This window comes from Cricetulus griseus, chromosome X (genome assembly GCF_003668045.3).
Source record: "Cricetulus griseus strain 17A/GY chromosome X, alternate assembly CriGri-PICRH-1.0, whole genome shotgun sequence".
In the NCBI taxonomy this organism is placed as follows: domain Eukaryota; kingdom Metazoa; phylum Chordata; class Mammalia; order Rodentia; family Cricetidae; genus Cricetulus; species Cricetulus griseus.
The window spans coordinates 33,785,679-33,804,873 of NC_048604.1; the positions used below are offsets into that span (position 1 = coordinate 33,785,679).

General features: G+C 43.2%; 1 protein-coding gene across 5 annotated transcripts in view; it reads right to left on the bottom strand.

Annotated features, from left to right (window-relative positions):
- LOC100756984 (sarcoplasmic reticulum histidine-rich calcium-binding protein) overlaps nt 1–19,195 on the bottom strand; it is a 114,047-nt gene that overhangs the window by 65,512 nt on the left and 29,340 nt on the right. Inside the window, exon 1 of one of the 5 annotated variants that reach the window (XM_035449899.1) lies at nt 2,961–2,978. The exons of the other annotated variants lie outside the window; for them this stretch is intronic. The gene's annotated coding sequence lies outside the window, so the exon portion shown is untranslated. Of the gene's footprint in view, nt 1–2,960; nt 2,979–19,195 lie in introns of those variants that run through there. 5 annotated transcript variants of the gene reach the window in all.

Here is a 19,195-nt window from a genome sequence, read left to right on the forward strand (position 1 = left end):
AGTACACACAGATAAGAGCGTTTCCTCCCCACCCCCATCTCAATGGATGCAAAAACAGGATCCATCCATCTGCATCATAGGAGAAACATACCTCAACAGCAAAGACAGACAGAGTAAAGAGTTTGAAAAAGAATTTTCAAGCAAATGGACCCAAGGAGTGAGGTTCGTTGGCCACTCGAATATCTATCAAAACTGACATCCAAACAAAATCATCAAAAACAAATGCAGAAGGACACTTAATAGTCATCAATAGAAGCTTACAGCATGATGTCTCAAAGTATACCCCCCAAAAGAAGGGTACCCAAATTTGTAAAAGCAACCGTACTAAAGCTTAAACCAAATACCAAACCCCATACATTAATCCTGGGAGAGTTCAATATCCCAATCTCACCAATAGAAAGACCATCTAGAGGGAAACTAAAGAGAGAAATGATGGAACTAGAAATTGTGGCTTAATGGACCTAACAGATATCTACAAAACATTTCACCAAACAAAGAAGAATACTCTTTCCTCTCAGCACCTCATGGAACTGTCTCCAAAATTGAACACAGCCACGGCTATAAAGCCAACCTCAAACTTCTCCAGATAATTGAAATAAAGCCATATATAATTTCTAACCATCATGGATTAAAGCTGGATATCAACAATAACAGAAATAAGAGATATCCTATGAACGCAAGGAAATGGAACTCCTAACACTGTACTGAGTGACTAATGGATCAACACAGACATAAAGAAATTAAAGACTCCCAGGAATTGAAGGAAAACTAATGCACAACTTACCCAAACTAACAGAACACAATGAAAGAGATGCTATACAAAAAGATCACAGCAATCAGTGTATTGATGAAGAAATTAGAGGGATCTCCCACAGGCAACCTAACAGCACACTTGAAAGCCCTATTTCAAAAAGAGGTACACACACCCAAGAATAGTAGATGGAGGGAAATAAGCAACAGAGGGCTGAAATCAGTACAATAGACACAACAGAACAATATAATGAACCAATGAGACCATCAGTTGTCCTTTGAGAAAATCAGCAAAATAAACAAACCCTTATCCAAACTAATTAAAAGCCACAGAGAAAATGCCCAAATTAACAAAATCAGAAACAAAACGGGGTCCTAACAACAGACACCGAGGAATTATAAAGAATATGCAGGTCACACTTGAAAAACCTCTACTCCACAAAACTGGAAAAACTAAAATAAACAGATATACTGAACCTAACAGAAAAGAGTAGGTGATAGTCTGGAGTGTGTGGCACAGGAATCAATTTTCCTGAACGACAGTGCAGGCTCTACGATCAACAATTGAAAAAAATGAGACCCCAAAAAACTGAAAAGGTTCTGTAAGACAAGTGACACTGTCAATATGAGAAAAAGCCCGCCGAGGGAATGAAAAAAATAACAAGGGCACTTGGGAGGTAGAAGGCAGTGGATCTCAGCCAGTTTGAATCCACCCTGATCTAAGAAGTACCAGGACAGCCAGAACTGGTGCAGGGAACCCCTGTTTTTTTTTTTTTTTTAAAGGGGGGAGGGGTAGGCGGCGGGAAATGATCTTCACCATCCCCATATCACAAGGGGCTAGTCTTAGCCAGACTGGTTATGGACTGTTCTGTTCATATCTTGGGAGGCCTACCCTTTTGTGAAGGGAGTGGGGATGCCCAGGGAAGGGATTGGGAGGAGGGAAGGGAGGAAAAACTGTGGTCAGAATCATAGGGGAAAAGGGCTAGCCAAAGAAACACACCCTGACTAGACCCAAAGACACACTGGCCCTGCAACCAGAACAAAAAGAAAAATGCACCCTGACCATGCAACCGATGCCAAACAACACATTTTGTGCCTGGAATCAGAGCCACTGAAAGAAATACACAATGGCCCTAGCTTTGTCATCTCTAGCTCTGTTCTCTACTGTCTGCCTGCTCTGTTCCTCTCCCTTTAGGTTATGCTAGGTTTCTGTGTCCATCCCTTTTTGTAGTTGGGTGCTTTCACTATGCTGCACCCTTCACACTGTGTGCTGCTCCTCCCATTTCTATACCCTGCCCTCCTTGCACCTCTATTCTTCCCATTTTGGCATTCACATCTCCTCTGCACCTTGCGTCTGATTTACTGGGCCTGGTAAATGTACACAATGTCCTGTTTGATTATGACACTGGCAGGAAGGCAGGTGAAACCCAGGACATAAGAGAAGGGAGCCTGGGGGAAATGCTTGAGCAGCCGAGTTGCAATCACTTGCAGCCTAGGATGGGGGCGGGCAGGGGGACTGGAGTCAATCCTGGGGCAGCGGCTAATCATTGCTTCTACAAACAACAATGCACCAATGCAATGTCCATTCTCTGTCTTTCTGGCACTTCCATACATACTGCCTTAGAAAACTATCTCCAGGCTGGTGGTTGTGGCACGGGCCTTTAATCCCAGCACTCGGGAAGCAGAGGCACGTGGATGTCTATCAGTTCCAAGGAGAGCCTGCTCTACAGATTGAGTTCCAGGATGGAAGGGCTCCAAAGCTACACAAAGAAATGCTGTCTCGAGAAACGAAACAACAAAATATAAAAGATAATTGGCACTTGGCTTAACCTATGTGGTCCTGGGGGTCGTGACTCCACAAGAGGCCCCAGGTCCTCATTTTAAAATACCCGCCGTTTTAGTCCCCGCCCCCTTTACCAACTGTTAATCCGAGTGATTTTTAAGTTTCCCTAATAGAACGGAGGGGGGCATGGAGGACAACGGGCCCAGGACTAGACAGGGTGGAAGGTAGTTCTGAGGGGAAGACGACAGAACAGGGCACTGAGTCTCTCCCCGACTGGTAAAGCTGCCATCAGGCGCCATTTTATGCAGCCTGTGTGGCGATGCTGAGGACTCCCCGGAAGCATCCTTCCGGACCAGTGGGGACCCCGAGGAGGGCGAGGGGACCAGAGGCTACATTCGCAGAGACACAACTAGAAAGAACCAGGTACCCTCACGTTTTGCCGTCACGTTGCCACCACCACCACCACGACCACGACTTGGACTCCAGCCATCTCCAAGAGGAATGTGCCAGGTGCCAAGGGAGGAGGAGTCTCTTCCTGGACCCTCCTCCCGCTCCCCACGGTTGGCCTCTGGAGCCCTCCAATCACTGCCCGTCCTTGCCCTGTTGCCAAGGCTCAATGGGCAGACTTTAGTGTATGCCAGGCAACACCAGGCCTCCAATCGGGAGGGCGGGGCGGGGCAAAACCAGCTGCAGCCTGTCCACCAGGGTCCCTTTTTTTGTTTGTTTGTTTTAGTTTCCAAAGCAGGGTTTCTCTGGACTACTTTGGAGCCTGTCCTGACACTCGATCTCTAGACCAGGCAGGCATCAAACTCATAGAGATCAGTCTGCCTCTGCCTCTGCCTCTGCCTCTACGTCTGCCTCGGCCTCCCGAGTGCTGGTGTGAAAAGGCTTGTGCTCTAAAAGCCCAGCGCTACCACAGTGCTCTTGAATGCCAGTTTGCACAAATCTGAGCAGGAAGAAACACACCGAATAGAAATAATCGCTCAGTTTTTATACCTGTTCCTTAAATATTTTCCCTGGTTTATATTAAGACAATGTCATCATTAATCTTTGGCTTCAAATACTAATTATTTTAACTGTAATTTTTTCACTATTTTTCTTTTCAGATTATAGCTTAGACCCACAATCAAAGCACCTATAATCTCACTGAACTAAAACATTTTTTTTTTTGTCAACAGACCAAGTTACCCTACGGATAACAGTGCAATCCTATAGAGGAGTTCACATCAACAATTTGTGTTCGCGACCTAGATGTTGGATCAGGACATCCAAATGGTGCAGCAGATATTAAAGATTCCTTAGTTCAATAATTAAACTCCTATGTAAACTGAGTTCAGCCCAGAGTAATCCAGGTTGCTTTCTATTTATCATTTATCCCAGTACCAAAGGCTAGGAAATGGGGCCTTCTTAACAAAAGCAACCTAAAACAATTAATGATATTATCTTACCATAGGAGATACGTATCAACCTGCCCTCATTAGGGTGGCAGACACCAGAAATTGCTTAAAATTGAAAACCTTGTTCTCAGAGTGTCAAATCCAGGTTCTAACAGTGCATTTAATCAATGTCTTTATACTCCCAATTCCTATCTACATTGCCATAGCTTTTCTTTTCAGTTCACACTCACGATTATCTTGTGTCCTTGACTGTTTGTTACTCAAGTGAGTGTCTGGTGTCTGTGCAGTCTAGTGGAGGAATGGAATCCATGGGAATCTGGAGACACAGAGGGTTGTGAGCCAAGTGGTGCTGGGAATCAACTGTGTGCCTTGAGGGAAAAGCCCAGTGTTCTTAATCACTGAGCTGTTTCTCCAGACCCCTATGTGGGGTGTGTGTTTGTGTGTGTGTGTGTGTGTGTTTGTGTACATATCTATCTCCCCAGAGTCCATCAGATCCATAAAGGTGTATTCCTTATATATTTTGGTAAAAAATATGATCATTACTCTTCCCTATAAAATCTACTCACTCTCACCACTTTCTGCTTTTTAAATTACATATTTCCTTGTTTGTTCACGTGTGTGTGTGTGTGTTTTGTCTCCAAACTTTCCTTTGAGGTAAATTTACAACTTTCAGTACCTCCCTTTAAAGAATCTGGATAAACATATGCAAATAACTCACACTCAAAAATAGGGGGGGAAAGAAAAAGAAAAACACAAACACCAATTGAAGGGATCCTAGAGATGGAAAACATCAGGAAGCAAAGAGGAACTATAAAAGCAAGCATCACCAACAGAACACATGTGTTGGATGAAAGGATCTCAGCTGTAAAAGAGACAATAAAAGAAATTGATACACAGATAAAGGAAAATTTCACATCTAAAAAATTTCTGACAGGACATGTAGGATTATAAAAAAGATGAAACCTAAGAATATCAAAACAGAAGGAGAAGAAAGCCAGCCCAAATCCCAGAAATATTTTCAATATTATCATAGTAGAAAATTTTCATAATCTAAAGGAGATGCCTGTAAAAGAACAAAATACTTACAGGACACCAAATACATTGTACCAGGAAAGAAAGTGCCCTGCCATGAAATAGTCAAGACACTAAACATAGAGAACAAAGAAACAACATTGAAAGCTGCAAGAAAAAAAAAATATCGTATAAAGGCCGATCTTTTAGAATTACACCCGACTTCTCAATGGAACTTGTAACAGCCTGAAGTGCCTGGACAGTTGTCTTGCAGACACCGAGAGACCACTGAGGGAAAAAAAAAATTAGTATGCCCAGCAGAACTTTCAATCACCATGAATGCAAAAACTACAATTCTCTGATGAAGCCACCTTTAAAGAATACCTATCCACAATCCCAGCACTACATTACATACTAGAAGAAAAACGGCAATTCAAGGATGTTAACTACACTCCTGAAAATGCAGGCAATAATATCAACTAGTGAAACCATAAGAGAAGCACACACAGGCAGGAGCGTTTTTCTCTTTCTCTTTCTCTCTCTCTCTCTCTCTCTCTCTCTCTCTCACATACACACACACACACACCACACACACAGACACACAGACACACACACACATAGAGAGAGACATGCACACACATACACACACACACACACACACACACACACACACACACACAGAGCCAATGATTGCTACCAGCAAAATAGAAAGGAATTAACCAATAGTCGAGAATACGCCTGAAGATCAATGGACTCAGTTACCCAATAAAACGATAGAAACTAACAGAATGGATGCAAACTGGATCCATCCATCTGCATCATGCGAGAAACACACCTCAACAGCAAAGACAGACAGAGTAAAAAGTTTGAAAAAGACTTTTTAAGCAAATGGACCCAAGGAGTGAGATTCCGTGGCCATTCGAATATCTAACAAAACTGACATCCAAACAAAATCATCAAAAACAATTGCAGAAGGACACTTAATAGTCATCAATAGAAGCTTACAGCATGATGTCTCAACTCAGAATAAGTATACCCCCAAAAAAGGGTACCCAAATTTGTAAAAGCAACCGTACTAAACTTAAACCTCATACCAAACCCCATACATTAATCCTGGGAGAGTTCAATATCCCAATCTCACCAATAGAAAGACCATCTAGACGGAAACTAAATAGAGAAATGATGGAACTAGAAACTGTGCCTTAATGGACCTAACAGATATCTACAAAACATTTCACCAAACAAACAAGAATACTCTTTCCTCTCATCACCTCATGGAACTGCCTCCAAAATTCAACACAGCCACGGCTATAAAGCCAACCTCAAACTTCTCCAGATTATTGAAATAAAGCCATGTATCTTTTCTAACCATCATGGATTAAAGCTGCATATCAACAATAACAGAAACAAGAGATATCCTTTTAGGATCAAGGACATGGAACTCCTAACACTGTACTGAGTGACTATTGCATCAAAACAGAAATAAAGAAATTAAACACTCCCAGGAATTGAAGGAAAACTAATGCACAACTTACCCAAACATACAGGACACAATGAAAGAGGTGCTATACAAAAAGATCACAGCAATCAGTGTATTGATGAAGAAATTAGAGGGATCTACCACGGGCAACCTAACAGCACACTTGAAAGCCCTATTTCAAAAAGAGGTACACACACCCAAGAATAGTAGATGGAGGGAAATAAGCGACAGAGGGCTGAAATCAGCACAATAGACGCAACAGCACAATACAACGAACCAATGAGACCATCAGTTGTCCTTTGAGAAAATCAGCAAGATAAACAAACCCTTATCCAAACTAATTAAAAGCCACAGAGAAAATGCCCAAATTAACAAAATCAGAAACAAAATGGGGTCCTAACAACAGACACCGAGGAATTACAAAGAATATGCAGGTCACACTTGAAAAACCTCTACTCCACAAAACTGGAAAAACTAAAATAAACAGATATACTGAACCTAACAGAAAAGAGTAGGTGATAGTCTGGAGTGTGTGGCACAGGAATCAATTTTCCTGAACGACAGTGCAGGCTCTACGATCAACAATTGAAAAAAATGAGACCCCAAAAATCTGAAAAGGTTCTGTAAGACAAGTGACACTGTCAATATGAGAAAAAGCCCGCCGAGGGAATGAAAAAAATAACAAGGGCACTTGGGAGGTAGAAGGCAGTGGATCTCAGCCAGTTTGAATCCACCCTGATCTAAGAAGTACCAGGACAGCCAGAACTGGTGCAGGGAACCCCTGTTTTTTTTTTTTTAAGGGGGGGAGGGGTAGGCGGCGGGAAATGATCTTCACCATCCCCATATCACAAGGGGCTAGTCTTAGCCAGACTGGTTATGGACTGTTCTGTTCATATCTTGGGAGGCCTACCCTTTTGTGAAGGGAGTGGGGATGCCCAGGGAAGGGATTGGGAGGAGGGAAGGGAGGAAAAACTGTGGTCAGAATCATAGGGGAAAAGGGCTAGCCAAAGAAACACACCCTGACTAGACCCAAAGACACACTGGCCCTGCAACCAGAACGAAAAGAAAAATGCACCCTGACCATGCAACCGATGCCAAACAACACATTTTGTGCCTGGAATCAGAGCCACTGAAAGAAATACACAATGGCCCTAGCTCTGTCATCTCTAGCTCTGTTCTCTACTGTCTGCCTGCTCTGTTCCTCTCCCTTTAGGTTATGCTAGGTTTCTGTGTCCACCCCTTTTTGTAGTTGGGTGCTTTCACTATGCTCCACCCTTCACACTGTGTGCTGCTCCTCCCATTTCTATACCCTGCCCTCCTTGCACCTCTATTCTTCCCATTTTGGCATTCACATCTCCTCTGCACCTTGCGTCTGATTTACTGGTCCTGATAAATGTATACAATGTCCTGTTTGTTTTTGAGACTGGCAGGAAGGCAGGTGAAACCCAGGACATAAGAGAAGGGAGCCTGGGGGAAATGCTTGAGCAGCCGAGTTGCAATCACTTGCAGCCTAGGATGGGGGCGGGCAGGGGGACTGGAGTCAATCCTGGGGCAGCGGCTAATCATTGCTTCTACAAACAACAATGCACCAATGCAATGTCCATTCTCTGTCTTTCTGGCACTTCCATACATCCTGCCTTACAAAGCTATCTCCAGGCTGGTGGTTTTGGCACGGGCCTTTAATCCCAGCACTCGGGAAGCTGAGGCACGTGGATGTCTATCAGTTCCAAGGAGAGCCTGCTCTACAGATTGAGTTCCAGGATGGAAGGGCTCCAAAGCTACACAAAGAAATGCTGTCTCGAGAAACGAAACAACAAAATATAAAAGATAATTGGCACTTGGCTTAACCTATGTGGTCCTGGGGGTCGTGACTCCACAAGAGGCCACAGGTCCTCATTTTAAAATACCCGCCGTTTTAGTCCCGCCCCCTTACCAACTGTTAATCCGAGTGATTTTTAAGTTTCCCTAATAGAACGGAGGGGGGCATGGAGGACAACGGGCCCAGGACTAGACAGGGTGGAAGGTAGTTCTGAGGGGAAGACGACAGAACAGGGCACTGAGTCTCTCCCCGACTGGCAAAGCTGCCATCAGGCGCCATTTTATGCAGCCTGTGTGGCGATGCTGAGGACTCCCCGGAAGCATCCTTCCGGACCAGTGGGGACCCCGAGGAGGGCGAGGGACCCCGAGGAGGGCGAGGGGACCAGAGGCTACATTCGCAGAGACACAACTAGAAAGAACCAGGTACCCTCACGTTTTGCCGTCACGTTGCCACCACCACCACGACCACGACTTGGACTCCAGCCATCTCCAAGAGGAATGTGCCAGGTGCCGAGGGAGGAGGAGTCTCTTCCTGGACCCTCCTCCCGCTCTCCACGGTTGGCTACTGGAGCCCTCCAATCACTGCCCGTCCTTGCCCTGTTGCCAAGGCTCAATGGGCAGACTTTAGTGTATGCCAGGCAACACCAGGCCTCCAATCGGGAGGGCGGGGCGGGGCAAAACCAGCTGCAGCCTGTCCACCAGGGTCCCTTTTTTTGTTTGTTTGTTTTAGTTTCCAAAGCAGGGTTTCTCTGGACTACTTTGGAGCCTGTCCTGACACTCGATCTCTAGACCAGGCAGGCATCAAACTCATAGAGATCAGTCTGCCTCTGCCTCTGCCTCTGCCTCTACGTCTGCCTCGGCCTCCCGAGTGCTGGTGTTAAAAGGCTTGTGCTCTAAAAGCCCTGACACACCACAGTGCTCTTGAGTGCCAGTTTGCACAAATCTGAGCAGGAAGAAACACACCGAATAGAAATAATTGCTCAGTTTTTATACCTGTTCCTTAAATATTTTCCCTGGTTTATATTAAGACAATGTCATCATTAATCTTTGGCTTCAAATACTAATTATTTTAACTGTAATTTTTTCACTATTTTTCTTTTCAGATTATAGCTTAGACCCACAATCAAAGCACCTATAATCTCACTGAACTAAAACATTTTTTTTTTGTCAACAGACCAAGTTACCCTACAGATAACAGTGCAATCCTGTAGAGGAGTTCCCATCAACAATTTGCGGTCGCGTCCTAGATGTTGGATCAGGACATCCAAATGGTGCAGCAGATATTAAAGATTCCTTAGTTCAACAATTAAACTCCTATGTAAACTGAGTTCAGCCCAGAGTAATCGAGGTTGCTTTCTATTTAAAATTTATCCCAGTACCAAAGGCTAGGAAATGGGGCCTTCTTAACAAAAGCAACCTAAAACAATTAAATGATATTATCTTACCATAGGAGATACGTATCAACCTGCCCTCATTAGGGTGGCAGACACCAGAAATTGCTTAAAATTGAAAACCTTGTTCTCAGAGTGTGAAATCCACGTTCTAACAGTGCATTTAATCAATGTCTTTATACTCCCAATTCCTATCTACATTGCCATAGCTTTTCTTTTCAGGCACACTCACGATTATCTTGTGTCCTTGATTGTTTGTTACTCAAGTGAGTGCCTGGTGTCTGTGCAGTCTAGTGGAGGAATGCAATCCATGGGAATCTGGAGACACAGAGGGTTGTGAGCCAAGTGGTGCTGGGAATCAACTGTGTGCCTTGAGGGAAAAGCCCAGTGTTCTTAATCACTGAGCTGTTTCTCCAGACCCCTATGTGTGTGTGTGTGTGTGTGTGTGTGTGTGTGTGTGTGTGTGTGTGTGTGTGTGTTTGTGTACATATCTATCTCCCCAGAGTCCATCAGATCCATAAAGGTGTATTCCTTAAATATATTTTGGTTAAAAATATGATCATTACTCTTCCCTATAAAATCTACTCACTCTCACCACTTTCTGCTTTTTAAATTGCATATTTCCTTGTTTGTTCACGTGTGTGTGTGTGTGTGTGTGTGTGTGTGTGTGTGTGTGAGTGTGTTTTGTCTCCAAACTTTCCTTTGAGGTAAATTTACAACTTTCAGCACCTCCCTTTAAAGAATCTGGATAAACTTATACAAATAACTCATACTCAAAAATATGGGGGGAAAGAAAAAAGAAAAATGCAAACACCAATTGAAGGGATCCTAGAGATGGAAAACATCAGGAAGCAAAGAGGAACTATAAAAGCAAGTATCACCAACAGAACACAAGAGTTGGATGAAAGGATCTCACCTGTAAAAGACACACTAAAAGAAATTGATACACAGATGAAGGAAAATTTCACATCTAAAAAATTTCTGACAGGACATGTAGGATTATAAAAAAGATGAAACCTAAGAATATCAAAACAGAAGGAGAAGAAAGCCAGCTCAAAATCAAAGAAATATTTTCAATATTATCATAGTAGAAAATTTTCATAATCTAAAGGAGATGCCTGTAAAAGAACAAAATACTTACAGGACACCAAATACATTGTACCTTGAAAGAAAGTGCCCTGCCATGAAATAGTCAAGACACTAAACATAGAGAACAAAGAAACAACATTGAAAGCTGCAAGAAAAAAAAAATATCGTATAAAGGCCGATCTTTTAGAATTACACGCGACTTCTCAATGGAACTTGTAACAGCCTGAAGTGCCTGGACAGTTGTCTTGCAGACACCGAGAGACCACTGAGGGAAAAAAATTAGTATGTCCAGCAGAACTTTCAAAAACCATAAATTCAAAAACTACAATTCTCTGATGAAGCCACCTTTAAAGAATACCTATCCACAATCCCAGCACTACTTTACATACTAGAAGAAAAATGGCAATTCAAGGATGTTAACTACACTCCTGAAAATGCAGGCAATAATATCAACTAGTGAAACCATAAGAGAAGTACACACAGGCAGGAGCGTTTTCTCTCTCTCTCTCTCTCTCTCTCTCTCTCTCTCTCTCTCTCTCTCTCTCTCTCACACACACACACACACACACACACACAGAGCCAATGATTGCTACCAGCAAAATAGAAAGGAATTAACCAATAGTCGAGAATACGCCTGAAGATCAATGGACTCAGTTACCCAATAAAACGATAGAAACTAACAGAATGGATGCAAACTGGATCCATCCATCTGCATCATGCGAGAAAAACACCTCAACAGCAAAGACAGACAGAGTAAAAAGTTTGAAAAAGACTTTTTAAGCAAATGGACCCAAGGAGTGAGATTCCCTGGCCATTCGAATATCTAACAAAACTGACATCCAAACAAATTCATCAAAAACAAATGCAGAAGGACACTTAATAGTCATCAATAGAAGTTTACAGCATGATGTCTCAACTCAGAATAAGTATATCCCCCAAAAGAAGGGTACCCAAATTTGTAAAAGCAACCGTACTAAAGCTTAAACCACATACCAAACCCCATACATTAATCCTGGGAGAGTTCAATATCCCAATCTCACCAATAGAAAGACCATCTAGACGGAAACTCAATAGAGAAATGATGGAACTAGAAATGGTGCCTTAATGGACCTAACAGATATCTACAAAACATTTCACCAAACAAACAAGAATACTCTTTCCTCTCAGCACCTCATGGAACTGCCTCCAAAATTCAACAAAGCCACGGCTATAAAGCCAACCTCAAACTTCTCCAGATAATTGAAATAAAGCCATATACCTTTCCTAACCATCATGGATTAAAGCTGCATATCAACAATAACAGAAACAAGAGATATCCTTTTAGGATCAAGGACATGGAACTCCTAACACTGTACTGAGTGACTATTGCATCAAAACAGAAATAAAGAAATTAAACACTCCCAGGAATTAAAGGAAAACTAATGCACAACTTACCCAAACATACAGAACACAATGAAAGAGGTGCTATACAAAAAGATCACAGCAATCAGTGTATTGATGAAGAAATTAGAGGGATCTCCCACGGGCAACCTAACAGCACACTTGAAAGCCCTATTTCAAAAAGAGGTACACACACCCAAGAATAGTAGATGGAGGGAAATAAGCGACAGAGGGCTGAAATCAGCACAATAGACGCAACAGCACAATACAACGAACCAATGAGACCATCAGTTGTCCTTTGAGAAAATCAGCAAGATAAACAAACCCTTATCCAAACTAATTAAAAGCCACAGAGAAAATGCCCAAATTAACAAATCAGAAACAAAATGGGGTCCTAACAACAGACACCGAGGAATTACAAAGAATATGCAGGTCACACTTGAAAATGCTCTACTCCACAAAACTGGAAAAACTAAAATAAACAGATATACTGAACCTAACAGAAAAGAGTAGGTGATAGTCTGGAGTGTGTGGCACAGGAATCAATTTTCCTGAACGACAGTGCAGGCTCTACGATCAACAATTGAAAAAAATGAGACCCCAAAAAACTGAAAAGGTTCTGTAAGACAAGTGACACTGTCGATATGAGAAAAAGCCCGCCGAGGGAATGAAAAAAATAACAAGGGCACTTGGGAGGTAGAAGGCAGTGGATCTCAGCCAGTTTGAATCCACCCTGATCTAAGAAGTACCAGGACAGCCAGAACTGGTGCAGGGAACCCCTGTTTTTTTTTTTTTTTTAAAGGGGGGAGGGGTAGGCGGCGGGAAATGATCTTCACCATCCCCATATCACAAGGGGCTAGTCTTAGCCAGACTGGTTATGGACTGTTCTGTTCATATCTTGGGAGGCCTACCCTTTTGTGAAAGGAGTGGGGATGCCTAGGGAAGGGATTGGGAGGAGGGAAGGGAGGAAAAACTGTGGTCAGAATCATAGGGGAAAAGGGCTAGCCAAAGAAACACACCCTGACTAGACCCAAAGACACACTGGCCCTGCAACCAGAACAAAAAGAAAAATGCACCCTGACCATGCAACCGATGCCAAACAACACATTTTGTGCCTGGAATCAGAGCCACTGAAAGAAATACACAATGGCCCTAGCTCTGTCATCTCTAGCTCTGTTCTCTACTGTCTGCCTGCTCTGTTCCTCTCCCTTTAGGTTATGCTAGGTTTCTGTGTCCACCCCTTTTTGTAGTTGGGTGCTTTCACTATGCTGCACCCTTCACACTGTGTGCTGCTCCTCCCATTTCTATACCCTGCCCTCCTTGCACCTCTATTCTTCCCATTTTGGCATTCACATCTCCTCTGCACCTTGCGTCTGATTTACTGGTCCTGGTAAATGTACACAATGTCCTGTTTGATTATGACACTGGCAGGAAGGCAGGTGAAACGCAGGACATAAGAGAAGGGAGCCTGGGGGAAATGCTTGAGCAGCCGAGTTGCAATCACTTGTAGCCTAGGTTGGGGGCGGGCAGGGGGAATGGAGTCAATCCTGGGGCAGCGGCTAATCATTGCTTCTACAAACAACAATGCACTAATGCAATGTCCATTCTCTGTCTTTCTGGCACTTCCATACATCCTGCCTTACAAAGCTATCTCCAGGCTGGTGGTTTTGGCACGGGCCTTTAATCCCAGCACTCGGGAAGGTGAGGCACGTGGATGTCTATCAGTTCCAAGGAGAGCCTGCTCTACAGATTGAGTTCCAGGATGGAAGGGCTCCAAAGCTACACAAAGAAATGCTGTCTCGAGAAACGAAACAACAAAATATAAAAGATAATTGGCACTTGGCTTAACCTATGTGGTCCTGGGGGTCGTGACTCCACAAGAGGCCACAGGTCCTCATTTTAAAATACCCGCCGTTTTAGTCCCGCCCCCTTACCAACTGTTAATCCGAGTGATTTTTAAGTTTCCCTAATAGAACGGAGGGGGGCATGGAGGACAACGGGCCCAGGACTAGACAGGGTGGAAGGTAGTTCTGAGGGGAAGACGACAGAACAGGGCACTGAGTCTCTCCCCGACTGGCAAAGCTGCCATCAGGCGCCATTTTATGCAGCCTGTGTGGCGATGCTGAGGACTCCCCGGAAGCATCCTTCCGGACCAGTGGGGACCCCGAGGAGGGCGAGGGACCCCGAGGAGGGCGAGGGGACCAGAGGCTACATTCGCAGAGACACAACTAGAAAGAACCAGGTACCCTCACGTTTTGCTGTCACGTTGCCACCACCACCACGACCACGACTTGGACTCCAGCCATCTCCAAGAGGAATGTGCCAGGTGCCGAGGGAGGAGGAGTCTCTTCCTGGACCCTCCTCCCGCTCTCCACGGTTGGCTACTGGAGCCCTCCAATCACTGCCCGTCCTTGCCCTGTTGCCAAGGCTCAATGGGCAGACTTTAGTGTATGCCAGGCAACACCAGGCCTCCAATCGGGAGGGCGGGGCGGGGCAAAACCAGCTGCAGCCTGTCCACCAGGGTCCCTTTTTTTGTTTGTTTGTTTTAGTTTCCAAAGCAGGGTTTCTCTGGACTACTTTGGAGCCTGTCCTGACACTCGATCTCTAGACCAGGCAGGCATCAAACTCATAGAGATCAGTCTGCCTCTGCCTCTGCCTCTGCCTCTACGTCTGCCTCGGCCTCCCGAGTGCTGGTGTGAAAAGGCTTGTGCTCTAAAAGCCCAGCGCTACCACAGTGCTCTTGAATGCCAGTTTGCACAAATCTGAGCAGGAAGAAACACACCGAATAGAAATAATCGCTCAGTTTTTATACCTGTTCCTTAAATATTTTCCCTGGTTTATATTAAGACAATGTCATCATTAATCTTTGGCTTCAAATACTAATTATTTTAACTGTAATTTTTTCACTATTTTTCTTTTCAGATTATAGCTTAGACCCACAATCAAAGCACCTATAATCTCACTGAACTAAAACATTTTTTTTTTGTCAACAGACCAAGTTACCCTACGGATAACAGTGCAATCCTATAGAGGAGTTCCCATCAACAATTTGTGTTCGCGACCTAGATGTTGGATCAGGACATCCAAATGGTGCAGCAGATATTAAAGATTCCTTAGTTCAATAATTAAACTCCTATGTAAACTGAGTTCAGCCCAGAGTAATCCAGGTTGCTTTCTATTTATCATTTATCCCAGTACCAAAGGCTAGGAAATGGGGCCTTCTTAACAAAAGCAACCTAAAACAATTAATGATATTATCTTACCATACGAGATACTTATCAACATGCCCTCATTAGAGGGGCAGACACCAGAAATTGCTTAAAATTGAAAACCTTGTTCTCAGAGTGTCAAATCCAAGTTCTAACAGTGCATTTAATCAATGTCTTTATACACCCAATTCCTATCTACATTGCCATAGCTTTTCTTTTCAGTCCACACTCACGATTTTCTTGTGTCCTTGTTTGTTTGTTACTCAAGTGAGTGCCTGGTTTCTGTGAAGTCTAGAGGAGGAATGGAATCCATGGGAATCTGGAGACACAGAGGGTTGTGAGCCAAGTGGTGCTGGGAATCAACTGTGTGCCTTGAGGGAAAAGCCCAGTGTTCTTAATCACTGAGCTGTTTCTCCAGACCCCTATGTGGTGTGTGTGTGTGTGTGTGTGTGTATGTGTGTGTGTGTGTGTGTGTGTGTGTGTGAGTGTGTGTGTGTACACATCTATCTCCCCAGAGTCCATCAGATCCATAAAGGTGTATTCCTTAAATATATTTTGGTAAAAAATATGATCATTACTCTTCCCTATAAAATCTACTCACTCTCACCACTTTCTGCTTTTTAAATTACATATTTCCTTGTTTGTTCACGTGTGTGTGTGTGTGTGTGTGTATGTGTGTGTGTGTGTGTGTGTGTGTGTTTTGTCTCCAAACTTTCCTTTGAGGTAAATTTACAACTTTCAGTACCTCCCTTAAAGAATCTGGATAAACATATGCAAATAACTCACACTCAAAAATAGGGGGGGAAATAAAAAGAAAAACGCAAGCACCAATTGAAGGGATCCTAGAGATGGAAAACATCAGGAAGCAAAGAGGAACTATAAAAGCAAGCATCAACAACAGAACACAAGTGTTGGATGAAAGGATCTCAGCTGTAAAAGAGACAATAAAAGAAATTGATACACAGATAAAGGAAAATTTCACATCTAAAAAATTTCTGACAGGACATGTAGGATTATAAAAAAGATGAAACCTAAGAATATCAAAACAGAAGGAGAAGAAAGCCAGCCCAAATCCCAGAAATATTTTCAATATTATCATAGTAGAAAATTTTCATAATCTAAAGGAGATGCCTGTAAAAGAACAAAATACTTACAGGACACCAAATACATTGTACCAGGAAAGAAAGTGCCCTGCCATGAAATAGTCAAGACACTAAACATAGAGAACAAAGAAACAACATTGAAAGCTGCAAGAAAAAAAAATATCGTATAAAGGCCGATCTTTTAGAATTACACGCGACTTCTCAATGGAACTTGTAACAGCCTGAAGTGCCTGGACAGTTGTCTTGCAGACACCGAGAGACCACTGAGGGAAAACAAAATTAGTATGCCCAGCAGAACTTTCAATCACCATGAATGCAAAAACTACAATTCTCTGATGAAGCCACCTTTAAAGAATACCTATCCACAATCCCAGCACTACATTACATACTAGAAGAAAAACGGCAATTCAAGGATGTTAAGTACACTCCTGAAAATGCAGGCAATAATATCAACTAGTGAAACCATAAGAGAAGCACACACAGGCAGGAGCGTTTTTCTCTCTCTCTCTCTCTCTCTCTCTCTCTCTCTCTCTCTCTCTCTCTCTCTCTCTCACATACACACACACACACACCACACACACAGACACACAGACACACACACACATAGAGAGAGACATGCACACACACACACACACACACACACAGAGCCAATCATTGCTACCAGCAAAATAGAAAGGAATTAACCAATAGTCGAGAATACGTCTGAAGATCAATGGACTCAGTTACCCAATAAAACGATAGAAACTAACAGAATGGATGCAAACTGGATCCATCCATCTGCATCATGCGAGAAACACACCTCAACAGCAAAGACAGACAGAGTAAAAAGTTTGAAAAAGACTTTTTAAGCAAATGGACCCAAGGAGTGAGATTCCCTGGCCATTCGAATATCTAACAAAACTGACATCCAAACAAAATCATCAAAAACAAATGCAGAAGGACACTTAATAGTCATCAATAGAAGCTTACAGCATGATGTCTCAACTCAGAATAAGTATACCCCCCAAAAAAGGGTACCCAAATTTGTAAAAGCAACCGTACTAAAGCTTAAACCACATACCAAACCCCATACATTAATCCTGGGAGAGTTCAATATCCCAATCTCACCAATAGAAAGACCATCTAGACGGAAACTCAATAGAGAAATGATGGAACTAGAAATGGTGCCTTAATGGACCTAACAGATATCTACAAAACATTTCACCAAACAAACAAGAATACTCTTTCCTCTCAGCACCTCATGGAACTGCCTCCAAAATTCAACAAAGCCACGGCTATAAAGCCAACCTCAAACTTCTCCAGATTATTGAAATAAAGCCATGTATCTTTTCTAACCATCATGGATTAAAGCTGCATATCAACAATAACAGAAACAAGAGATATCCTTTTACGATCAAGGACATGGAACTCCTAACACTGTACTGAGTGACTATTGCATCAAAACAGAAATAAAGAAATTAAACACTCCCAGGAATTGAAGGAAAACTAATGCACAACTTACCCAAACATACAGAACACAATGAAAGAGGTGCTATACAAAAAGATCACAGCAATCAGTGTATTGATGAAGAAATTAGAGGGATCTCCCACGGGCAACCTAACAGCACACTTGAAAGCCCTATTTCAAAAAGAGGTACACACACCCAAGAATAGTAGATGGAGGGAAATAAGCGACAGAGGGCTGAAATCAGCACAATAGACGCAACAGCACAATACAACGAACCAATGAGACCATCAGTTGTCCTTTGAGAAAATCAGCAAGATAAACAAACCCTTATCCAAACTAATTAAAAGCCACAGAGAAAATGCCCAAATTAACAAAATCAGAAACAAAACGGGGTCCTAACAACAGACACCGAGGAATTACAAAGAATATGCAGGTCACACTTGAAAATGCTCTACTCCACAAAACTGGAAAAACTAAAATAACCAGATATACTGAACCTAACAGAAAAGAGTAGGTGATAGTCTGGAGTGTGTGGCACAGGAATCAATTTTCCTGAACGACAGTGCAGGCTCTATGATCAACAATTGAAAAAAATGAGACCCCAAAAAACTGAAAAGGTTCTGTAAGACAAGTGACACTGTCAATATGAGAAAAAGCCCGCCGAGGGAATGAAAAAACTAACAAAGGCACTTGGGAGGTAGAAGGCAGTGGATCTCAGCCAGTTTGAAGCCACCCTGATCTAAGAAGTACCAGGACAGCCAGAACTGGTGCAGGGAACCCCTGTTTTTTTTTTTTAAAGGGGGGAGGGGTAGGCGGCGGGAAATGATCTTCACCATCCCCATATCACAAGGGGCTAGTCTTAGCCAGACTGGTTATGGACTGTTCTGTTCATATCTTGGGAGGCCTACCCTTTTGTGAAGGGAGTGGGGATGCCCAGGGAAGGGATTGGGAGGAGGGAAGGGAGGAAAAACTGTGGTCAGAATCATAGGGGAAAAGGGCTAGCCAAAGAAACACACCCTGACTAGACCCAAAGACACACTGGCCCTGCAACCAGAACTAAAAGAAAAATGCACCCTGACCATGCAACCGATGCCAAACAACACATTTTGTGCCTGGAATCAGAGCCACTGAAAGAAATACACAATGGCCCTAGCTCTGTCATCTCTAGCTCTGTTCTCTACTGTCTGCCTGCTCTGTTCCTCTCCCTTTAGGTTCTGCTAGGTTTCTATGTCCACCCCTTTTTGTAGTTGGGTGCTTTCACTATGCTGCACCCTTCACACTGTGTGCTGCTCCTCCCATTTCTATACCCTGCCCTCCTTGCACCTCTATTCTTCCCA